Source organism: Vidua chalybeata, chromosome 13 (assembly GCF_026979565.1).
Source record: "Vidua chalybeata isolate OUT-0048 chromosome 13, bVidCha1 merged haplotype, whole genome shotgun sequence".
In the NCBI taxonomy this organism is placed as follows: Eukaryota; Metazoa; Chordata; class Aves; order Passeriformes; family Viduidae; genus Vidua; species Vidua chalybeata.
The window spans coordinates 4,453,401-4,479,115 of NC_071542.1; the positions used below are offsets into that span (position 1 = coordinate 4,453,401).

Consider the following 25,715-nt stretch of genomic DNA (forward strand, 5'->3'; position numbering starts at 1 on the left):
GTCATAAAAAGAGGTCAGCCTTGTATAAAGATTTAAAAACCCAAATCCTTTGAATTGTATCAGTTAAACTTCAACTGTGTCTCATAAAAGCAGTAGATCAGGACTAATGCTTTGGACATTTAAGAGTGGATATGTGTAATTGACATCCTCTTTGTGGAATGTCTTATGGAGCTTCAAGCTGTTTCCCCTTCCATGGACATGAGGATGGCATCACTGGTGGAGTTCAGCTGGCTGAGCATGTGGCCTGAAGAGGGAATTTCTAGTCAGTTTAGGATTTGGGCATGTGCAGGTTAGTTAAATAACCTGGGGTGTGTGCAGAAAGCAGCCTTGTTCAAGGTTCAAACACAGATGTTTTGCAAACATCCAGAATGCCCCAGCTGCAGGACCTGGATGGTCACTTACTGGTTTGTCCACTCTTGTTTGAATGCCTTTTTTCCCAGGTGCTGACCCTCTGCCAGGGTGTGACTCTGTATGTCAGAATGCTTTGTTCAGGTCTGAAAACTTAAAACTTACCTGGGATTTGTTTTCCCTGGCAACAGGAGATGGCAGCTTTCCCTCTTCCCTTGTACCTCTTCCATACAGTGGTGATCCCTCACACCTTACCTGCTCAAGTGTCACTGTGGATCACCTAGATATTTCAGCAGCATAAAATTGTGCTTTCACTTCTGATGCATGGCATGAACTTGAAATGAGCAGATACAGATTTTATCTGGAAGAGGCTACAGCTTCCTCATGTACTCTTTAGGCCCTGCCTCCCCTCTTTCCATAGATTCTTGGCTGGAAAATTGCTTTGTATTTATTTGTGAACCACTTCTCTGTAAGTCCAGTGGAGCTGTTGTAGAGGAGCCTGCACAAGTCTGTGGAAGAGAAATCCTTGAAGGATGTTAAACACAGAGAAACTGCTCTAGCTCAGGAAACTGCTGAGCTGCAAATCCCTGGGGACTCAGCTGCAGTCAGTGCTCCAAAGAGCAGCATTTCTGCCTGTTCTGCATTTCTACTCTGCCCTGGGGACCTGCTTTTGGTCTCTATTGAAAGCAGGACTCTGACATGGGCCTTTGCACTGGGTGCAGTTGCCTTAGATCAGTTATTTCTGCTGAAGGAATCCCTCTGGCATCTTTCCATCAGGGTCCGTCTGGTTTCAAGGCCAAATGAGAGGAAAGCAAACCAACTATTCAAAAGGGAATGTTCAGGACGACACAAATGTAGCTGTCCAATTAAAAATTACTTGTAAGTGGGACAGAGGCAGTGTTGTGATGATGGCAAGAAGCAGTGCTTTGAATCCAAATAAATACAAGGCTATCCTTTCTACTCTGTGCCTTATTCTTTTAAAATATATTGTGCTATTTTCACCTGAATACTGATTACATTTGCAGTATTTGGTTAAAAGTTCTCAGATATCAGTGTGTCTTAGGAATTTTTCTTTCTCTTCAGTCATCTTCCTTTTGCTTTTCTGGTATTGTGCTCTAACCATAAAAGCAAATGAAAATTTTGTATTTCTGAAGCAGTGAAGTACAAAATGCAGTAATCCACTGATTAGAAAATAAAGATATGGAGGGTAAGTTTGAAGGGATAAAGAAATGGTGAACAAACAATGAGTATATTAGGGTAGTGCAGTAAAATACAGAAATTAAATTTCATATATATAAAAAGTCAGATAATTTTTCTTTTTTTTTCTAATGTAGAAAAGGGAAGTTGAAGGGAACAAAAGTCATATAAAGACTATTTATTCTTCCCAAAAGTATGTTGGTATCGTTCCTCCCAAAGTGTGTGGAAATGCTGTATATATTTTACTAGAAATAGTCCTGATACTTAGTAGGAGTTTTGTCTTGATACTTGGTAGGAGATGATATCCACAGAGGTCTGAACTGTCCACTGTTTTCTTCTGTACAGTGAACTTGGAATCCACATTTAAGTATTCACTGTCTTTGTGAATTATACATGTGATAGTCTACTCAGTGAAATGTAAAGCCATCATAATAGTCTTAAAACCCAAATGATCCAGATTCACCCCAGAATGGCTGACTGAGCAATTGTAATAGCACTGCTTCTGTGTGTGAGGATTAGTTAAATTCTGTTCTTTTTATCCACAAAGCTGGATGAATGTGCAGTGTTGCTGTCCACCGCCTTACTAGGAAGAGATCTGTCTTGCTCTCTGATTCTTATTTCTCTGGTGTACTGACTCATACCCTTCTTAAAATACCTCATCAAGAACCCAGTGCAGTCCCCAGAGCTGAGTTTCAAAGTCTGTCTGTAAACACAGCCCCGTTTACAACATGGAGAGCCAAATTTCTTTCTGTTTGTGACAGCTCATTTGCATTGTCTAAATAGTGAGTAATTCCTGTAAGCAGGGATTCAATTTTCATAAAGAAACAGTGTGCAAGTTTCACAGTCCTGTGCTTAGTGATCTTTGTTTTCCTTCTGTTGGTGAGTAATGTAAAGTGGTGAAAACCATAAGAAGAAGAATTTACAAAAGAGTTGAAATTGAAAGTACAGACAGCTCTCTCTTTTGTATCTCATTGTGCACAGTTCAGGTTGTTGCCCAACACAAAAACATTAAGAAGCTATCTATTATGGCTACAAAGGTAAAATGGAGGAGGAGGAGAGCAGAGAGAGAGAAATTATGCAGCACAGGCAGGGGAGCAAAGCCTTTTGATACTGCACTTTCAGACTCAAAACTTAGATTAATGAGGACAGAGCTTCTTAGGTTGCTTTGGAGTACTGCACACAAACGTCATCTGAAAAGAAAAGGACACTTTCAATGTAACCTTCACTCCATAATTCTGAACAAGCTGCTTGCTAGTAGTGTAGAAAATTTCAAATGTCTCTAAATATTAGAGCATCAAGCCAAACAAAGAAAGAATAACTTATTAAGGTGTTAGCACAATGTGAGTGACCTTCTTGATGTGACATTTTTTGGCATAAGAAACACCTCCAGCAGATGTTTAGTAGTTAAAGCTATTTGAGAAGACTTTTCTGCAGAAGTGTGAGCCAGATCATTTAAACAACATACAAGAGGCACACAGGTAGCAACAAGTTTTTATGATGAGGATGTATAAGAAAAAGGAGGTGCTTCTTTCTGTCAGAAGTGGAGATGCAGAGCCTTTCTCTCCCTTGCTGCCTGTGTGCTCTAGGGCAAACATACCTCATTTCTCCTACCTTTAAAGTTGTAGGGTTCTTGGGTTGTTTTGTTGTTTTTATTTCACATCATGTTAGTTCAAAAATTTATCCATTGTGTCTGAAATGTTTTGAGCATCCCACTGAAAAATAGGCCCAGTCTTATGTTTGAGGGCAAAAGCAGCCAAGGGCATTTTTACCCAAAGTGTTATTTTGTGTGCAGGAGGATGGCACAGCATAACCTTTGTGTTGGCAGTAGGAAACTTGTGATGGGAGGTTGTTTAGAGCTGTGTAGGAAATGCATTTAGTCACGATGATTTTGGATTTGAAAGCATCCCTTGGTGTGACTGCAGAGGGGAATAATCCTCCCAGTACTGTGCTTGGAGGGTGAGGAAAGACCTGAGCCTCAATGCCTGTGTTGGATCAGTCACTCCCATCCCACTGGCATTCTTCAGATGCCGGGGTGCTAGAGACTAGGGAGATGGAAGAATGCCTTTCTCTTTGACCTGAAAATGCCCTGTGGACCTAGGAAACCCATTCTGAACAGCATGTCTTTGAACTCAATATATTCCTAGGAAAGCTCTCTGGCTTTTGAGCAATCCATTGCATTTGTATTTCCTGATGAGGAAACTAGAACTGATCAGGAATTTTCTGAAAGTCTAGATGTCCTGTATTTTGTGGGAAGGAAGGGAGTGGGTACAACCTGAATCCCTTTAGATTGCTGTCCTGATCAGAACATACCTTTAATGAGCAGCTCCTGGAGTCTGCTGCCTCTCAGGTTTTGCCAGTGCCCTGGAGGCTATGCTGTTCCTGACATATTTGCATATGAAAGAATTTCAGTACTGGAGTAACACAGTAGAGTTTTCCTCTATGGCAGGAGAAAGAGCAGAACACAGTTCACAGAATTCCATGCACCAGAGCTACGGTACTTCGTTGAACTGGATTTCAAGGTCAAAGGCTTTGCTACCAGGGTAAGTACTGGTATAGTCTCATCCATGGGACCATTTAACTGTTTGCAATGTGTTTATAGGGAGATCTGCTTTGACATGCCTGATTTTCCTAGATTAATTTTATATTGTAGGCTCTAAAGGAGGGGGAGAAGCACTGCTTTCTTCAATGAATAAATATTTTCAGGAGAAAATTTCAAGTGACATATCCCATTCTTCTTTTTTTAAATGATGAGTGGTGAAATGGCTTCAGAATAGGTGGGGAAAGCAGAGTCTTTTTCTCCATGTAAAAAAGTGAAAAGAAAGCAAGCTGCAGCACCTGAATAACTCTGCTAAAGAACAAATATTAATTTCAGCTAAAAAGCTTTAAGTAGTGTGGGGAGTATAGTATTATGTATATATAATATAGGGTTTGTTTGTCAATTTGGATGTTATCTGTTCCCAGAGAGGCAGATCTCTATTTAAATAAGGTCACTGGGCAGAACAGAACCAATATCAAGATGTCCCAATCCCTGTTAACAGAGAGCTCTTGTCCTGTGAAACAGAAGACTGGGATGTGTCTCTCTTGCACACTCTCTCCTCACAGTATAGCCCCTGTGGGTCTGGTTTGCTGCTTTACCCCTTGATTTCCTTGGGTGATCTTGCCCCCTTTTGCCCACACACCTCTGCCTGTAGCTGAACAGTTGACTCTTGGAATTGCTGGTGTCTTTGATTCTGAACCCAAACATGGCCCGTGTCCAAATGTCTGATTGATGAGCACCATCAGAAATCTAAAAGGCTCTATCCAAATCAGTAATGTTTTCTATTTGAAGGTGAGGTGTTTTCTGCTTCAATCCCTCAGCCTGGTAACTGGAAGAGAATTCCTTGAGCCTTAGAAACTGAGCCCATTGGCCCCACAGCAGCTTTAGGCTGGAGCTGCACTTATAGTTAAAGAAGTGACTGGGGAAGGAAGGGGGCAGGTGGATTTTTACATATGAAGTGTTGAAACAGAAGAACAGAGACTCAGTCCACGACAAGCATTTTAAAGAATGTTACTCTCAGTATTCAGCTCACCTCATGAGTATCTTGATTGATCTGTTCTTGGCATGAAGAACTGCAACTGAATGAATTCTCAGACTCTGAGATGCCTCCCAGTCACATTGATATCATTAAATGTTCTTGGGTTTCTGCATGGTGCACTTGTTCTAGTATGCTCTTCATTGAAAACTTTCCTAAAGCATGGTGTGAGGCAAAGTGGCAGGCATTGTTCTTACAGCTTTCCTCTTTAAAGCGTTATTTTTATTTTGCTAGAAGAAAAGCTTGACGTGCAGGAGTAGGAGAGTAATGAAAGAAACTTGTGGCAGAGACAGAAATGGAGAATTGTAGTCTGTGAAATCGCTGATGTTGAATGAGTAAAAACTGTTTGTAGCAGGGATGCTCTGGCTGCTTTAGCACTGTGTGTGACTGTGTCCATTAGGGAAGCTGCTCTCTGCTCACCCCTGGCTGAAGGCTGTCTTAGGCCAGGTGAATATACTTCTGAATATACTTTACTTCAGAATTCTTTCCCTAGCATTGTATCTCAAGTTGTTGGAATTTTGTGAAGTTCTTGGCCATCACCCTCTAGAAATAAGCTGTACAACCTAACTGTAAATCAAAAAGAAAATTATTTTCCTCTGACTGTTTTGGAGAAATAGATTTCTAACTAGAAGTCTTCTCACCAGATTTCTGTTTACTATGGTCAAAATAGTCACATCTCCCTGCATTTAAGTTGTCTGAGGATTAAACCCCTGACTCTTTCAGCTTCATATATGGTGAGGATTTTTTCAATGCTTCTGATCATTCTTAGTATTTGCCACCCATAAAGCACTCCATGTTTTCCTGCTTCTTTTCAAAGTAAAAAACCCCCAATCCAATAAAGGAGATTAGATTCCTGAATTGCATATATGGATTCAAAATTACTTTACTAATTTATTTTCTGTATAATGTATTTTGCATCTTCGGGTTTTTATTATCTTTTGTTTGGGATTGTTTCTTCACTCAGTTATCTGCAAAGATGTACATGTCTGTCACAATGCAATGCAGAGCCTGTAAGATGCTGCTGTGATTCCGATTATTCCTTCCAGTGTAGAGTATTTGGCATTTAATTGCATTTTGGATCTTGTGTTTGACAATGTTGCTTGCTCACCAAGCTCCTTCTTAAGAGCTCCATACTCTTCCTGTCATGATTAACCTGAATAATTTCATGTAATCTGTGTATTTTGTAACTCCATTCACCTTCAACAGCAGCAGAGGGAATCTGGGTTGGAGCAGAACATTTGAACATGTTGGAAACTACCTTAGGAGCTGAGTTCTCAAGTTAGTGCTGCTTAGCTGTATATGGAGAATATGGTGTTTTCCTGTAATTTGAAGTTAAACCCAGGATATAAGATTTCACTGTTCAAATGTTGTTGCTGACATGCAGCTCAAAGAAGATTTGGGGTCTATAATGGCAGCTTTTCTATTCTTTATATGATTTTTAAATAGAATAAATTTTTAAAGAAGTGATTCAAAGTGTCATGAACACTGACACTGTTGTGTAAGAATCCCATGTTGATTTTCTCAGGTCACTAAGAGGGAGGCTGTGTTATTGTTCTGTTTGTAAATGATGCTGCTGCATTGCTCATTTCCTGCTTTCCTCTTGTTCTTCTGAGACTGTTTTTCAGTTTGTGAACAGTCTCTGGTGTACTTAAACTGTTGCAAGTAAAGGAATTGGATAGGTGAGAATAATTTAAAACTCTTTAGCTTTCCAGTTGAAGTTCAGTACAAGAAGTGTTTAAGATCATATTATCAAAATGTCAAAGAATCAAAGGTAATGAAAAGCCCTGATCTGGGTCCCAGGGAAATCAAGAGAAGCCTCATTGGCTGGAACTCAATCGTTATTTATAAGCTAGAGAAATCACAAGTTTTAAAGGATTTGCAAGCCAAATAAATTAAACAATTTGACATCTTAATTCAAAGTTTTCTACCTAAAAGCATTGACCTGTCTGTTTTTGATTCTCTGTATTGTTCCATGTTTTAGTTTTGTATATGAAGTAAACATTAGTATCAGGGCATGTAGTCCTGAAGATCTTGTTACATAGAGGTACACTCAATTCTGCAGAAAACCCAGAGCAGTGCTTTATTTTAATGCTCTTTGTATTATAAACTCCAAGGATGATGGGGAAAGAAATGGGAAAAAGTACAAGTGTGTTCAGATTTTACTGAACTTGAAAGTGTAACTTCATTCTGTGGATCATTCCATATTTTGTGCATTTTATTTATTATTATGTATCTAATAATACCTGAATAGTGTCTTTAATAGCTGAAAAAGATAATTGGGAAGCATGAGAGGAAAGTGTTCTTATAGAAACATGAACCCTGTGTAATAATCACATACTTGAAATAGGGCTAATGCCTGGTTTTATCTTTTTCCCTGAAATAGGTTGCCTTATAATTCCTTTCACAGTGGTTGCAAGGACTCCTTTATGGCCACAGAACAAAATATTTGCTTTCAAAGCTTGAATGTACAACCAAAACATGCTCGTGAACATGTGCTTTACCAGACATAAGGGAAAGAAGAAAGGAAAGATAGTGTGTCTGCATCAATTGAGATATTCCTCACATTCAGATTCTATGATTATTGCATACTTTACAAACACAGGGTTTACAGAAGGCCTATCTTTTGTTAGACCAGCAAGCATAGCAGGAAGAGGAAAAGGGCTTTTGTGACACAACCTTTTAGGTTTCAAACTTTTCTAGTTGGTCTAGTAGAAGATCCTACCTCTCCCTATGCTATTACTGTGTTTTCTAAGGAAAAAATATGTTGCTGGAGTTCAGGACTGTAGAATAGCTGGTTTTGCTTAATGTCAGTGACCACAGAGATCTGTTAGAAGCAAATGCAGCTAACGTTGCCTCCATTCTGTAAATACAATTAATAAAATAATTCAGTCAGTTATTCACTGAAATACTCAAAATGGAAATATATGGAAGGATCCCGTATGAACAACTGTGGTATATGTGGTGAGTTTATCACCTTGCAAACTGTTAAGAACTACATAAAATCCTGGAGAAAGTCAACACCCAAGTGGTGAAAGTATTGGTATCAACAGAGTTGTGGGGAGCCAAAGCAGTGTGCATCTTTGAGAGTGGCACAGATAGTGTGTCTGTTGGTTAAAAGTACTGGAAGAGCAGCTAGTCCCTGTATTCATAATCCATAGCACCCAATGTCTTCCACCTGTCCTACAACTTCCACAGGCTTTGCCAAGCAGCATTGTTCCGGTTTGCCTTTGCTGCTTTGGAGGTGTGGAGTGCCTGTCAGGGCCGTTCTTGCCTTACATCTGTGTGACACCTGGATCTAAAACCTAAACTTGTCATTCTGTATGCAGCCAGCAGGTCACCCAGCCATGGTAGTGTGAGTGTGGCCCTCCCTCTCCTCCCTCTCCTCCCTCTCCTCCCTCTCCTCCCTCTCCTCCCTCTCCTCCCTCTCCTCCCTCTCCTCCCTCTCCTCCCTCTCCTCCCTCTCCTCCCTCTCCTCCCTCTCCTCCCTCTCCTCCCTCTCCTCCCTCTCCTCCCTCTCCTCCCTCTCCTCCCTCTCCTCCCTCTCCTCCCTCTCCTCCCTCTCCTCCCTCTCCTCCCTCTCCTCCCTCTCCTCCCTCTCCTCCCTCTCCTCCCTCTCCTCCCTCTCCTCCCTGCTTCCTCCATCCCAGTTGCTTTCCACAGGATGTTGAATGAAATCCTTTGGTCTAAAAAGCTTGAGTGAGTTGTGAAAAGCTTTTTATTACCTGCCAGAAGTTACTTGTCTTTGCAACTCTTGCAAGCTCTTCCGGTTATTTTTACTTGCAGAGTGTTTTTCACCCATTCTTCAGCTGCTGGGCAAGATGGCGTTCATTTGGCTTCAGTTCTGACAAAAGATAAATGAGCTTTGGGCCCTCAGTGATTCACTTTGGCTGCCAGAGGGTTCCAAAATAGCAAACTATTTTTCATAACTGCAATGTGATATGAAGTGAGTTGCAGCAGGTGCTCTAACGTATACTACAGCCGTCTGCAGAGTGGGGAATTCATTAAAGTTTCCTCATTTGTCCAAAAAAGTCACCTTTTGGAGTGGCTAGCGTTCTGTCTCTGCCAGCTGAAGGTACACTCTCCTGAAGGCAGAAGGAGAGAGGGGTTTTAGTTGTGCAGGAAGTATTTATTGAAATTGAACTGTGAAGTTAATTTGTTCATCTTATGAAGAATCATTCTCACTTAGTAGATTCATCATTTACTTTTCCATTCAGTGTAATTTGATTTGCTGTTTCTCTCAAGGGTGGAGGTAGCATTGACCCATGATTTTTTGGCCTTTATCTTATTTTTAATTACATTTCAATGTCTTTCGCTTTATAGATTTGCTGCAAGTAGAAATTTGAATTGTAGTTCCAGAAAACAATCAAGTATTTTGCAACTGACAAGGTGATCTTGATAGAAAGCTTCCTTCCTTAGACTCAGTGAAGAAATCAAGGATGCCAGCTAACCTGATAATTCAATGTGCTCATTCAATTTTTGTTTAAAGATCTATATTTTCTTGTAGAAAATGAGAATAAATTCTCAGAGGTATCAAAGCATGTCAGAGCCCACACAAACAAAGACCATAGAAGAATTTAGAGGAATGGGCTGTCTTAAAGGCAAGCACAGATCTTGCACAGGTCCCTACCTGCAATCCCACTGACATAAATAGAATACCATGTAACCACTCAGGTCCTGCAGAATCAGCTCTTAAAGAATTTATGCCCATATAATTGCTCAGACATGGAAAATGTAATAAATATTAATGTTATTCTCAAGGAAGAGTTTCCAAAGAAGAAATGCACAGATAAATTTAAATTTATGCATATTTTAATCCATAAAATATAGATTTTTCTTAAAGTGCTGGAGTATTTAAGGATTATATATAGCCAGTATTCAATACAAATGTTTTCATACTGAGCAAGATTTATGTGGCCATGTATTGTACCCAGAGGTCTAGCGCACAGCATCATGTTTAAGCAATGCACATCTCTCTTCCCTGAAATATGTAGCACCCAAATAAGTAAATGCTGTCAGTGATGCAGAGCAACCCCCCCCCTTGCACTGCAAGTACCAGAGTCACAGCTTCTCTTATGGTTTGTGCTTCTGTTTCTGCTGCCTGGCAGGAAGGCAGTGATCCCAAGGACATTGCCAAAACTCAGCTCATAAAACCTTAATAAAAAGTATCCCCTCTGACACAGTAGGGGAGGTAATGGATGGCTACACCTCCCCCCATGGGCTGGGTTCCCAGAGTGTGGTTCATTCTTCCTGGAGGATTTGTAGTACAATTTTTCACTGCAAAATTTCATCTCAGTGTTTTTTTACTGCTGAAGAGCAATGGAGAAAAGAGGCTACAGACTAACTGGCAGGGAAACTGAACGTTGTACGAAATATTTGTTGCCATCCTCAGCCTCCAATGGAGCTAGAAAAGAAATCTCTGTTACAGATTCATCACTCCTGCCCTTCCAAGGAAAAACTATAAAATCAACCTTCATAAATCCCCAAAAGCTAGAAGCAAAGCTAGGAGAAAAGCCTTGATTTCCCAATTATGATTAATATAAAACACATTTTAAAAGTGGAGAGTAGTGGTGGTCAAGACTAATGTCTTCAAGGCTTCTATCACATAATATAAATCAAAAGGAAAAAAAAGGTTAGAAAAGCAATAAGGCAAAGTATTAATGAAGTGATCTGTGGTACAGTGTTTATTCAGCCTTTTAGGGTTTCTTACAGCGGCACCGTTTGTTACTCACTGGTTGTATTTGATTAATGTTGACTTTGTACCCTCCTTTTCCTGCATTGATAATGCTGTGCTTCCCCTGAGACTCACAAGGCAGAATTTGTCCTTTGGTAGATAAGAGAGAAAAAGAGAGAACAATAAAAATAATCTTTGGTTCAATCTTTTCCAATTTCCCCCTGTATCTGGATATATGGTGTGGGATCCAAGCAGTACAAGGATTTAGGCTTCTTGAGTAAGGAAATCTTGGCTTTTGTGGAAATGCTGTTCTTAACCAATTTCATAAAGAACAGAATGGTGAGCTCATCTTTTGTGTCAGAATTCTCAAGCTAACTGCTTTGCAGGTCTCCTCCAGCACACTTTTGCATCTAATATGAAGTGTAGAAACACACATTTCACACGATATCCATAAGTGTTTTGACAGATGAGATCTGGCAAATTCTTTTTACACTGATTTGCAATGTTAATTAGAACAGGGGGAACAAACCTGAAAACTTTGGCTTCTGTGCTGAAGCAACAAGTGGGAATTGCAGTGTAGTGGTTGATGTTTGCAGCCTCACTGGAAGGAGAGAGCATTGCCTGGGTCCAGCTGAACTCCTCACAGCAGTGATGCCCTTTGAGCTCTGGGTCAGCTCTGTCATTGGGGCAGGAGAATGTGGCACTGTGGGATTATATTTTTAAATTAATTGCTGCCTGGCAGTTTCTTGTGCTTTACAAGTGGATAAATCAGAAATGCCTCGTAGCATTTTGTACCCTACTGCATGTGGAAAGCAGGAATAAGAGAATATTAGAATATTAAGCTCTTAAACCATTTATTCATTTAAATATTAATGAATAGTAGAGTTAGAGATACCCAGGTGCTTGTTCTTCAACCTTATATATATATATCTTCAAAGATATATTTATTATGTGTGTTATTAGTTTACTTCCATAGTAATTTTTTATATTATGTGCATATGTAAATTTGATGCAAGCTAAAAAAAAACCCAAACAAAATTGTGTGAATGTTTTCCTTTATGTCTGGTATTGAGAGCTAAACTCAAAGTTGAAATGTCTCAATTAAATAGATTACATTCCTATTTGCAAGATCAGATGTAGGATATTGTGTCTGTAATTCTAGAAAAGAACTATTTGCAGACAACACATAGAACAAAAATTATTATAAGAAACAGTGATTTCAGATTTTTGTTTTCTCCTCATGCAGCAGTTGAAAATTTTAAGAAAACCAGCATAACCTTTCAAGTAATAATTTTTTTCAGTATTATGCCATTTCACTTTTTTATCATTTCAATATTGTTTGATATTTTAAGATTGATGTGGTGGTCAAACTGCTCTTGAACAGACATTGTTGTTTTAGTGATTGCTGTGGCTGAATTCCCACCAGTGAGTGTAAAGAATGTCGATTTCTCTTCTTACCATGCAATGTCTAAAATCTGCTCGGCTCCAAGCTTTTAGGTTTTCAGAATAAAAAGGACAAGAGCCATTACCATTGCCACAGTGGTGATTGCCTCAAAAAATGAATGGAAAATATGTGTGGTAAGGTTTGCTTCTGTGTTTGTTTTAGATTGATTTATTTGAGTGGCAATATTGATAAAAGATGAGCTTGGTAAGGCCCCAAAGCAGTCTCACTAAACTGGCACTGTAAGGTGGTGGTAAAAATGTGAAGCAAAGATTTGAACAGAAGGAATAAGGGTTTTTTTTTTTTCAGGAAATAAGGGGTTTCTTAGCTAACAAATTCATCCTAGGTCTAACCAAACAGTAGCTTTCCAGCTGGTCATCTCATGTCATCCATGTATGCTTATCTAGACCTTGACAAACTTCTGCAATCCCAAACTGCCTGACACACACACTGAGATTTTTTTCCTGCTTCTGGTATCCCTCATTCTTGTTAGAGAAGGAGCCCTACTCTGATCCTCCTCCAAGCAAGGAAATGTCTCTATGTATAAATCATTTGTCCCTTTTCTTTTTTTACATTAGGTTGGTACTTTCCATTCAAGAAATTAATCCTTCCTTTGTGTGTAAAAGAAAAAGCTTTGGAAAGTTTGTGTGTCCCCATTTTGCTGGCTTGGTATCCCTGGCCCTGTTGTACTTTGAGGCGCCCATTTCTACAGAGAAATGTGGAAGGAACTGTGGAGACCACCTTCTTCTGGTCTGGGGGGTGCAGACATATGGATCCCTGGGAAAACTTCAGGGATCAAACATTTGAGTGGCACATTTTCTAATATTTAGCAAATACCAGGGCAGATCTTCTGCAATGCTATGTGGCCTGTCTTCAAAGGTCGTGGTACAGAGTGTGGGTTTGGGGTTTGAAAGTCAGATGTTCACCACTGCTTCCCTGTTAGCAACACTTCCCTTTCCACCTGCTTCTCAGTCTATAGCCTTCCAAAGTGACACATATCAAAGTCTCACTTATTATTTGAAAATAAGAGCTGCATCATTTTTTGCACCCAGTTGTGTTCTTAGATTGGAAACAATGCCACCTGCAGCTCTAAATACCCTCCTTCTCATTATAACAACACCCTTAAACCCAGTCATTTTAGGTGTTATCAAATTCATCGTCTAGAGATGCCTGCTGTAGTTAATGTTGCATCAGCATTTTGATTTTAAACACCTTTTTCTCAGGCCTATAAACGGGCCATAAAAACTTAGGTGAGGTAGCCACTTTATATAGGAAAATTTTGGACTGATGGTGAAATCAGATGTTAAAGGAACTCTGTCAAGCATTGCTAAACTGCTTATCAATAAAAGCATCTCTTATCTATTGTTTTAAGTATAAGTGAATGTTGAGATTTGGAGGATGTTAATGTTAAGCAATCTCCTGCACTGCTGGAAATCTAACAACAACAGAACGGTGTTCAGGCTGTCTGAGCTGGCTTTTGCCACCACAAAGAGAGATGCACTAAGCCACAGGGTAAGAGAAACAAATCTTTGAGAGGGATAAAGCAGATTTGTGAGATGTAGTCTAGTACTCTAGGCTTAATTTCTGTGAATAAACTGGAAAAGGATGCAATTCAAACCTAAACTGATTAGTTTGATTCCCTTCTGTTTTAAATTGGACACTAAACAAATGAGTTTTTAATTTAAAAAAAATTTAACTCAGATAAGAAAAATGTTTTATAAGCAAGCAGAAAGACCATTAATATAATTTAAGTCCTTTCCAGAAGCTTTGTAGGCTTTTGTCCTTCAGATGTGGCATTGGCAGACAAGCCTGACATCTGCAAGAGTGTGTTTGCTGCATATACAGATCCCTAGGAGCTGCGGATGTGCTTCAGTTCACCTGTTTTTCAAAACTGAGGCTCAACATCCCCTCTGTTCAGGATATTCTGGCACTTCTGGTTGTTAGATTTTGCTTACCAATATGTGTTATCTGACAAACTTAGGCTGAACCACTTTCAGGTCATCTTAAAATGTTCTGAGAAATTGCATAGTAACTCACTGCTCACTGGATTATTGCATTTGGGAAGAGAGGACTGCTGCCAAACATGCTCTCTAAATCCTCAGTTTTGCCATGAACTCCATGACTATGTCCGCATTTCTGTACGTGAAAGGGTAGTGCTCCATGGCACTGGTAGTGCTGTGTTTCTGTTGGACAGTTGGGAATATTCAACAAAGCAAGAAACCTTGTCTGTTATCCAGGACCCTCTTTAGCTATTGATATCTGTGTGTGCCTGGCACTGCAATGAATTCTTTTGGAGGGGATCTCCTGAACCTGGAACCAAAGTGTGGTGGAGCAGCAGGTCTAACCTTAGGTATTACTCTGGGAGCTCTTTTCTGTTGGCTGTCCTGCGATTTTGAATTGCACCTTCAGTTGAATCTGCTCTCACACTGCTGCAATTGAAATACTTTTGTTCCACCAGAGCTATTTCTGTCGAGCAGCAAGGAGCTGTGCATTCCCTGAGAAAGCCTTTTACCATGAAAGACATCCTACACAGAGGCCTCTGATGTCCTGTCTCAGGAAGAAGGTTGTCTTTTCAGGCTTTTCTGCCTCATCAATCTGCATTGTCTAACCTGGTACACCCAGACCTGAGCTCCTAATGTTTTCCAAAAAATGAATGAAAGGATAAGGCCCCCGTTGGTCCTGTCAGCTCTACTTTGTAAAAGGCAATTAGATGACAAACCAATTAGTTTGGGAAATCCATGGAATACATTTATAATGTAGTTATATGTTGATAGGCACATCTCCATTGTATCTACTGCATCAGTGCAGTGTCAGAGTTGCCTTCATTTTATGTTTTGAATATAATTTGGGTGTTACAAAAAGCTTTTATGCAATTCATATTGTTCACAGTAGAAATGTGTTTTCAACAGAAGTAAAAACCCATCTTTGGCTAGCAGAATTATTCTATTCAAATGAAAGTGTTGTTTCTCAAGAATCAATTGTGTGATTAATATTACTAATAGCTAATATTACTTTTTGGCTTTATATTAAAGCCATCTTCAGAGCATGAGCACATCCTAGTATGAATATGCATTCTGAACTTCCTTTCTCTGTACATTCTAGTAAAAAATGAGATATATACACTGCAGAGAGAAACATAAACAGCAGAGTAATATAATGTCATCCTTTAGTCCTCAGCCACAGCAGCTATACTTAACCTCCAATACAAAGCAAATTGCAGAGTCCAGTGAATTAGACATCAGTATAGGTCAAAGAGAAATTGCTTTAATATCATGATGATTCTCTTTGGTCTCAACAGATGACAAATTAAAATAAGAAATGGAAAGGCTGCTGTGAGCTGATTTCCAGCCACAAAATATTCTTCCATGGAATCCCATCATTATGCCTGTTAGAAATACTGGTTTTTTTTCTCAGCTACAGTGACATAAGGAAAAGGCCTTGAAGAAGATTCCCAAGGATCTCGGTCCTGTTCCATTGTTTCACCAGTGACCTAATATGTGAAAATCCAGACCCCAGAAGCATTTCTGCTCTCTGTGTCTCTTTTTATCTTCTCATTCTGTCTGGGTAGTGCCCGTGTCAAAAACCACCATGGTGTTTGTGCATTGTACTAGAAAAATCATACGTGCTCCTGTAAAATTACTATTCCATATTAAAAAGCTTTTTTTCTACCCAGATATTATCCAGCTGTGAATATTCAGTTGTTCTGTTGCCAGCTGCTGGAATAATGTTGTCCCCAAATAATGAAAAATGAACTCAGGTGTGCAGCCTTTGAGGGCTCTTTGGGTTTCTTCAGCAGTTTTCTCTAGCTGGGCCTACATCAGTTCTCCTGTCAGTCCTGTGGCTTGCACAGATTAACAGGCACACACATGGACATGCCAGATTTTGATTGCTGATCCTGGAAACTGTATCAGGAATGAATCACATTAATAATCCTCTGAATCAAGGCAGAAACTAACCACTCAAGGAGTCTGCTGCTATGGGTACTGATTCGTGTCTTGTGTTTGAAGCATTCTAGGAAGCCTCATCTTCCAAACTTGCTGAACCTGAAAAGATTGCTCCTTATGTACAGATATGCATGCTCAAGCTGCATGGATACTGATGCTTGGCTGCTCTCTAGGGACTTCTAAAAGTTGAGATGTAAAGGGCTTGTAAGTTATGTAAAAGGATGCCATTCTCTTCCTGCTCACTTCTCAGTAAACAACAAAACAAGGGAAACTGAGATTTGCTATATCTATTCTCAATCCCATGTTCTTTTTATATTGCACTCACTTCTGAAGTCCAATCCAGCACTGTGTAGTAACTTGGTGGCTTTTGAAATATTGGCCCTAAAATACTCTCCCTTAAGATTGAACCTAAAAAAACCTCCAAATTATTTTAAGTGGCACATGTCAAACAAATATACAGTATAGTTTATTTTTGTATTCCTTTCTGTGTTGTTTTTTGGGTTTTTTTTGTTTTTTTTTTTTTTTTTTTTTGTTTTGTTTTGGTTTTTTTTTTTTTGTGGATTTTTTTTTTGTGGGTTTTTTTTTTGTTTTTGTCATATCCTATCTTCTGTTGAGGCCTTATATTCCTGAGAAAATAATTTTTGCTGTCCCTCTACACTGTAGGAAGTACAGAGACATTTTTCTGATTAGCTGTGTACGGTGGTGATGAGTTAAGATCAGTAGGAAATATGCTAGAAAATACAGACTGATACATGTGTGTGCATGTACACTGCTCTGGCTTCAGATGGACTCACACTCTGTCCTTGTCTTGTGCCTTCCTCTACCTTTCAGTGAGTGTTAGATTATGTAAGCAGACTTTAAATTCAAGTGAAAGTGCTATTACAATGTATGCTGAGCAAGAGGACAAAAAGCAGAACACTTGGTTCTGTTGATGTTTTGATCTCTTACTTTATGCTATCTTTTTACAGAAAAAAGTGCAAATATCTGATTCGAAACATGTTCTCTCCTTCGATAGATAGTAGTTCAAGAGTGCCTCTCCTGAGTTTATTTTCTGAGTCTGGTTTCAGATCAAATTATGGTGAGTTGGAGTGCAAAACATGAGGCTGTGGGGTTTTGTCAGATCACCTGAAGGGTCAGAGAGCAGCTCTTCTCCAGGGGTCAGGTCTGGCACAAATGGCTCCATGCAGCACAAGGCAGTGCTTTGTTTTCTGGCTTTGCTGAAACCATACCATGTAAGCTGCTTCCAGAAATAGGGAATGAAACTGGAGCATGATTTGTATGCTCCAGTATAGCAAACCCTGCAACTCCATACAGAAATGTTAGATCTGGTTGTTTTTTCCTTCCTCTCTGAAAATACACACTGTGGTGATTGCTGACTTATTTTGAACTGTTCCACTGCACAGTAGTTTTGCAAAAGTAGCATCAGTGAGGCCTACATTCTTGCCTGTATAAGTTTTTGCATGTATTTTGCCACTTGAGTCCTTAAATCTGGTTAAAAAAGCTTTCTGTAAGACCCTGGGTTTTGCAGAAGAATTGACTTTCTGAAAGAGCTGCTTGGTTCATGCATGAAATGTTTTTACAGTGCAAATGCTTCTCTCATTTCTACCTGTGCCATCCTCTGACTTTCCCAGAGGTTGCACAGGTGGAAGTGGTGTCAGTTTGAAGCCCATGAGGCTGCTCAGCTGGTCCAAGGACCTGAGCTTGGCAGTGCTGGCAGTGCCACTTTGCTGTTGTGCTCTGTGGCCATTGCGAGCATCTGACTGAAGAGGGACCTGGTCCCTGAGCAGCTCCTGAGATGCTCCAGCCCAGGATTGTTCTCCAGTGACATGTGAACCTAAGGCTATAGAAAATTCCCTCAGAGAATCTGCAGCACAATGATGATGAAAGGCAGATGAAATTCTAACATAAGCAGAGGTGAGACTGCAAATCCATGCAGAGATGATCTGTTGAGTGAGAAGGTACCATCTTCACAGTGTCGCATCTCAAGGGTAGAACTGCATGTCAGATATCTTAAAAGCTACAGGAAAACACCACCTGGATATGTAACAAACTGACAGGTTTATTCTGGGATGACAGTATTTTGGATACAGAATCTTCCTGGATCTTTGTGATGTTTTCTTTAATCATTCTTCCACAGCTTTCCTGGTAATCTGGGCAAATCTATACGAAAGTCCTTGTTTGGTTCTATTGGAGTTTTTCCTCCCAAATGGAGAAAGTTCTAATATTTTTCAGTTGGCTTTTAAAGGTGTTTTTAATTTGCTTATTTGGCAGTAAAAATCCATTTTTACAGCCATGGGCAAAGCAAAAATTTCTGATATATTTCTGGCCAGTATTCTTGTCTGGTATTTTACTTTGAGGTGACCTCATTATGCCCTGGTATGGACCTCATTAGCTGGGAGCTTTTCTGCTGTAAGATGGCAGAAGAGAGGGAATGTATTAACTACTGCTAATGACTGGGCTGCTAGGGAAGGCTGCCGTCCACAGTGATTGACAGGTAGAATCAAGTCTAGATAATTCGTTCTCCCAAAGTAGAAATAAAATGAAAAGGGTTGAAGGCTTTTTTTGGGGGAAAAAATATTCTAACCTAAAGATCTCTTGTTATTTTCTTTTTTTCTTGTATCTCTGAGCTTGTAGTCTCAGAATAGTGAGCAGCAGCAAAAGAGTAGTTTCTGGATATTTCCTTGGCCTGGGGAGTTTTTCTCTTTTTATTTGCTTCATTTTTTCATGTAATTTGTACTTTTTCCAAACACTTGCTTCTTGAGTTTATGTAGTTAAGCATAACGATTTTCTGTAAATGAAAGCATGCTGCTCTCCATCTTGTATTGGTGGAAAAAATGAGAGAAGAAACTCACAGCTAATTATCATCCTCAGAGATTAAGAGAAGCAGAAGCAGCTCTGTGTGTTTGCAGCTCTTGCTGCAGCTCCAAGGCTGGTGGAGATGGAAGAAGCAGGAGGGTGGCCATCCACAGCTCATCTGGGGCTCACAGGCACATGTTTGATGTTGTGGCTCTGAGTATTTCTATCATTGCTCTGTTTCTAGAGAGATTGGAAAAATTTATGTAAGGTATTGCCCACTAATTTTCAGGATTTTTGCAGGTTTACAGAAGCAGGAACCTCAAACTTCTAAGTGATGAGTAAGGGTCTTTCAGTGTATGCAGCAGTTCACATGGAGTCAGCTGAAATCAGTGGGAACAGCCAGGGCCTCAGCAGTTTGGTAAATGAGGGCCATTACTTAAGGTAGACTAGCAGTGTATTTAGAAGTGAGCCTGAGGGAAATCTGTTTCCCTTCCTTTTAATGATTCCTGTTCATCGACAGAGAAATGCAACACTAGTTCTATAGAGAAGGGGAGGCATAAATGGAAAAATTTTCCTAAAGTAATTTATTTTTACTCCTACTTTTTCAGTTAAGGCTTTAAAGGGAGGTCTTCCTGCATTTGAAGAAGATGGAGGGTAGCATGACTATAATGATTTGCTAACAAGCAGTGTTAAAATAATAGGATCTCTTCTCTCTATCTCCTGTTTTGTGGTAAGGGCTTGTTTCTTCCTGTAGATTCTACCAGAAACCTGTGCTGTAAAGGGTCTTCACAGTGTGTAGGGTCTTCTCCAAGAGGTACAGAATTGTTGTATGAGTGTTCACACTGACAGCTGAGAATCTCAGATGAATGAGCAGGAGCCTGAGGCTGTGCAGAGCATTAAGGGCAGGCACTTCTGGCTCCTGCCTCTCCCTTTGGTAACTGCTGCTTCCAGACAACTGGAAAACAGGCTCCATGGCCTTGGGGTGAGGAGGCAAAAGGCAAGGCTCGGAACTGATCCTATGCAGGCTGTTCACCTGTACAGACACTGCCAATTTTCTGTGGTCTGAGGTGAAGCACATTCTATAGCCTCTGTGTCCTCATATCATGAGGCCAAGCTTCTGATTGGATCTCTGGATATTGTGGTGCTGTATGCCTGGGAAGAATGTGGAAATTGGATATGATAAACAACTTCTGCTGCTCAAGGGACACCCCTTGACCACAGAAGGAGCCTTTGCATTTATGGAAGAGGATTCAAGTGTATGAGTGGTCCCATCTCTAGTAGCACAGTAATACCCACCAGCTTCATTTAAAATATTTACTTGAATACTTTTCTGGCTGAGGACTGCATACCATTGAAGTTACAAGGTTTTTGAAGGGGCTAACAGTTCTGTGTTCTGTTAAGTCTTTGGAAAACTATTTTGTTAATAGACATTATAAGTATCTTTAAAAAATGTCACAGTAGGAGAACAGCTGTCTACAAACTTGGTGCTGGGAAGGAAACAAGATAGGATTGGATCAATACAGGCTAGGTTTGTTTCTTCCCACACCTGCTTTATCTAAGATTATCAAAGCCAGCAGCAATGATACCTCTTCAGTTACTGTCCCTAGGAAAGACTAGCAGATACGTTCCAGCTGTTTGGCCTCAGATTTCACTGTATCTCCTGGAACACAGCAGTGATCTAAAACCCTGAGACAAGACAGAAGGACTTCTCAGCTGTCTGAGACAAGTTGGCACAAAATAAAGTATTGTGGACCTCCTCACTGAGAACATAGTAGCCAAAACTCCAGAGTGGCTGCTCCAAGATGGAGTGGGAAGGTAATGAAATGCAGCTGCAGGTAGCTGTGGCATAGCATATAAATTGATTTAAAACAGGAGGAAGGACTGAAGGACTTTCCCAGAGTGAATGATTTTGTAGGTTATTGATTTAGGCAGCAGTTTATTTAAACATTAAAACTCTGAATGAAGCAAGTTACCCTGAAGAAAAATGTGTCAGGTGTAGAACTTGTTACAGCTAACTGGTTAGCCTCTGAGGACTTTGTAAACTGTCCAGATATATTTATTATAGAAAATATTTTCTTGAGGAAAAAATAGACTGTTACCCCCTCCAGAGTATGCTGTAGTATTTTCTGATGTGAATGCTGGAATTCTGTGGTCTCTTACCATTACAGTTACTGTGTGACTGTGCTCAAGATTTTTAAACAACCTCTCTTTGTTTCCCAGGGAAGGAGAATAAAAAATAACAACTTAAGGAAAAGAAAAATTACTGCAACAGTTACATCATTACCCATCCAGGTGTGTGATTACACTTAGTGCTCTCTCTGTGAAGTGCCCCACAGCATTGTAGAGGCACTTAGAAGGAACCTGTCATTCAGCAGTGGAAAGGGGCTTCAGGACAAGGAATGACAGTGCACATTCCTGATTTCCTCATGGTTCTTGGAAACCTGCAGATAACAAATCCCCCAGACTTACAGGTTTACTACCAAACAAGATTGATAAAATAAAAGTAAGCCACTTAGGAGTGGGAGAGGTTATGGAGAAGACTTATTTTATACTTCCTAAGGGCTGAATCTTCAGTCCCTTACAAAGCAAAAGGAAGGGATGTGGGAGAAACAAGAGAAACGGGCTCCCTCCACGCTAGTGTCTTGGCAAGGGTAAGGCTGGCTCGTCCACAGGCTGCAGATGGTTCCAGAGTTTCTGTGGGTGCACTGCTCATGGCTGGAGTGTTGATTTTAGCTCCTGCCTATGTAGTCCCTGTTCTGACACCAACAGACCAAGCTGAGTCCCCTCAAATGTGACACACCTTGAAGTTGTCTCCATGTGTGCATGTAAGAGAGAGGAGATTTAGCTAGGCTAGTATCAAAATCAAACTTGTGATACCTGCAATATTTCTGTTATTTTCTTGGCTATATGAGCTTTGTGGAGGCTAATGAGCTCGTGCAGTCTGCTATAACTGGCATTAAATGCTCTCCCAGGTTTTGCACCTTAAGCTCAAATGACTCCTCATGTCCATTTTCCCAATTACCCTACAATTCCTACTCATTCATGGCAAAAGTCAGATATTCTGAGAGCTGCTGCTGCTGCTCAGACCTCCTGAGCACTGCTTGCAGATAGAACTGTGTCACACTCAACTGGAACCCAAGACCAATTCAGCCAGTCCTGCCAAGTGTTTATAAGTAGCAGCCTTTCATAGCCGTTGAATTCTTGTTTGCATTGTTTTTGAGCATTTCACATGTGTGTCTTTTCTCTTGCTTTTAACAGACTTACAGAATGAGTAATGGTCAGCAATTTACTGCACAGAGGGAATAGGAACAGCAAATGGGTTATTAGCACCACAACACCTGCAGTGTGTATGAGTTGAATGGACAAAATAAGTGTGTTTAGCATATAGTGTAGCCTGATATTAAAGCTGACCATTTTGGAGCTATAGTTTGTCTGGGTTAGTTTGCTTCCAGTAGTGGAGTGGCTGCTGTCCAGCTTGTGTGGTTCCTTTGCCCTAGTTAGCAGAAACACCCATGCACCCTGCCCCTTTCCCCCTGCCCCCCCAAAAAATTAAAACATTTGCACTGTGTTGGATTTCAGAGGATTGCATTTCTTTGCTGTGTTAGTGGGTACCAGGTCCAGGTGTTTAATGCTGTTGGCATTGCAGCTGCATGAGTACAAGTCTTGTTACCTTAAACCAGATTTTAATATGTCCTTCATTACTAAATAAATATAATGAACACTAAATCAATAAATTCTGACTATCCCCAAAGCAATTATTGAAAGCCAACAAACCAGACATTCAGGTTAATTTCAAAAAGAGAAACTTAAACAGGAGAGCGCATCACCATCCTCTCTGTGACCTTACTTGAGAGCTTGTTGGCACAATAAAGTATTGCAGGGTTCATGGTCCCTGCTCCGTTTGAACAGTTTTGCTTGGCTGGGTTTGTAAGATTGCCTTCACTGGTTTTTTGCTCTGGTGGTGCTAGGAAGCATAAACTTTTGTGCTGTGATCCCTCTGTTTTACCATAATAGCATGTTTAAATTTATTGGGATTTATCTCAGTAAATAATGCTGTTCTAGGAAGACAGGGAGCAAGGAACACCAAAGAACAATTAAAACACATCTGTCATGTATTCCACCTTAAATTTCTGGTAGGTATTCTACTGCCATTCTGCATCCCTGGAGGTTTTTTTGTTTAAATATTTAAACAATAAAAATTACTAAAGCTCTAAGAATGATGTCTCATGATATTCAGTGACCTGAAGATAAGCTGCATCAGCCCTCAAGAAGGTAAAGAAAAGACTTGCATGTAGAAGGTGAAATATAGTCTCACTAAAGCTCTGTAAGTGAAATCACCCTTAAGGTTCTCTTATGCTAGGATATGTTATCCGACAGGCCAGGTCTGGAAAATGCCTGTTGTCTTAACTAATTAAGATATATTTTTGACAGGGCAGATATCATATCATACCATCTGAGCAAGTTGTACACAAGCTAATAATTCAATTTTTCTAAGCAAAGCTAACTGTGCAGTGCAAAAAAGACCTGTCACAGGAAAATGTCAACATAGCAAAGGAGCTGGAAATCAGTTGGAATACATTTTGAGGCCCCAAAGTAGCTTCTTTGTCTAGCTGACTGTATGTACAAAGCCTCAGCCCAGGAGAATATAGTCTGTCTGTGCATTTTTGCACATTGCAAAAGTAATTGATGCTGTCCTCTTCATGTGAGAAGAATGTAGAACATGGTAAATTTTTAACCTAAAAGCATTTGCCGTTGTACTGTCTTGCAGCTGGGCCTCCTTGCATTTTCAGTTTTGACAAAGAAAAGGAAAGTTATATTATAAAACATCGTCTGCATTTTAAACATTCTGTGTATTGCAGAAGTGGTTCATCAGGACTTTATGGGACACATTAATTCCAATGAATTATTATGAAAGAATATGTTGGCTGTAGTGCAGACAAAACTGTGGCTGTTGTGGATCCTGGCACTCCTGGGTGATCTCTCCTGCACAGGCCCAGCCCAGTGGCTGAACACACCCCCATGGACCTTTCAGGCCTGTCTCCTTTACAGTCTGAGACCAAGGACTTGCTGTCCTATAGCAAAGTAGCCTACATTTATTCCTAGGATGTTTTAGAACCTGGAGATGGTCATCATGCTCAGAAAACATTATGTGAATGGGAGGAAACTGCAAGGAGAGGTGGCTGGGGACTCTCTCATTTGTATATGATGAAAATTGTATGCCTCTTCTTATAGAGAAATAACTGAGAAGTGCCACAGTGCACCCTGCCATCCCTGGGGAGGAGGAGCAGTGTGTAAAGTGGCTGAAAAGTTGGTTTTCTCCACTTGCCACGCTTTTTTTGCTGGATTAGCTCAGTGCAGCTGTGGTCTAAGGGTTGCTTCCTGTATGGTGGGGCATGGGAGGGGGTGTCTGTTTATTCCTTTAATTTAAAACAACAAGAACAACAACAAAAGCCATGATAAAACACAACAAAACACTTCTGTCTTGGGTTCAATAGTGTAACAGCAATTAGGTTCTAAAGCAATTAGGACCAGCAGCACATACAATAAGGCTCACTGTGCATGGAGAACAGCCCACCCTGGTAGTGCTCTAGCAGTCCATGCATTAAACCCTGCAGATAAGCTGCCAGAGGATATTTTTTTCTTCTGCTGTGCTTGGGAAATTGCTATTTCAACTGTCCTGTTTTGAAGATTAAGGAAATGGTTTCGCTCAATCGAAGTATTTTGCTGTTGAAAAATAATGGCAGATTGAATCATATCATGTCTTAATGTAAGTTTGCCATAAGAATAATTCCAAAATTGTATGTTTTCAGTCAACAGCCTGCTGTAAATTTGATAAGTAATTACCTGTTAAGCAGGAAAGTAAGGTCTGACAGCCTTGGTAAGGGGGAGGAGAAACAAAACTGTTTAGTTAAGAGGTTCTAGCATTCCTCTGCTTTAATGCTCAGTGAATTTGAATCCTTGTGGCAACCTAGATCAGAGCCTGTTCTTGGCTCTGTTGGTAGTGGGAGTCCTCTTGAGCAGGCAGCCCAGTTTCCCTGTGCCCAAGTTAAGAGTTGCCCCAGCTCTGTTTAGTGAGGTGCAATCCCACTTCAGGCCTATATGCAATGAGAGTCCAGGTTTGTGCTTTTTTTTTTTTTTTTTCCTGTGTCTTCAGTGAAGCTGAAATTTTCTTTCCGCATTCCTCCTCTGACCATGCTGTGCACATTTCTGGGAACCTCCTAAACCAGCTGTGCACAGGCATTTCTTTATGTTTTGTGGTTTACTAACCCAAGTTTCAACCACTAGACTTTCTAAAGTACAACTGGTGGTGTCACTGCTCACAGCTTAATCCCACATGAACCCATGCTACTTTGCACAATAAAACCCATCATATGTTTAATTCTAAAAAAATGGTTTGCCTAAAAGGGTGGTGTGAATCTCTTTGAAATAGATAGGTATTAAATTTTTATGTGTGAAACTGGAAAAAACCTTGCCTTTTTGTATTACTGATTTGTTACATTAAATATCCTTTGTGTGGTCCATGCCACATCTACAGCAAAATGCAGCTGTGCAGATGGACACGTTACTTGCCTTTTGTCAGGTTGCATCAGTCAAAACAAATGCTGCCTTCTGTTCCTCTGCTGCCTGTGCCCTCCTGGTTTGTTTGCTCAGTGGAATCCCTTTTTTGATCTCATTCCGTCTGCTACAAATGGTTAGGAGTGGGAGTTAGCAGAAACAGTTTGATTTTCATTCCAAGTGAGGACAGC

General features: G+C 40.2%; 1 long non-coding RNA gene across 3 annotated transcripts in view; it reads left to right on the top strand.

Annotated features, from left to right (window-relative positions):
* LOC128794718 (uncharacterized) overlaps positions 1–25,715 on the top strand; it is a 64,215-nt gene that overhangs the window by 9,581 nt on the left and 28,919 nt on the right. For all 3 annotated transcript variants that reach the window (XR_008433240.1, XR_008433238.1, XR_008433239.1), the window contains one exon: positions 3,992–4,085. This is a non-coding gene — a long non-coding RNA (uncharacterized LOC128794718). The remainder of the gene's footprint in view (positions 1–3,991; positions 4,086–25,715) is intronic.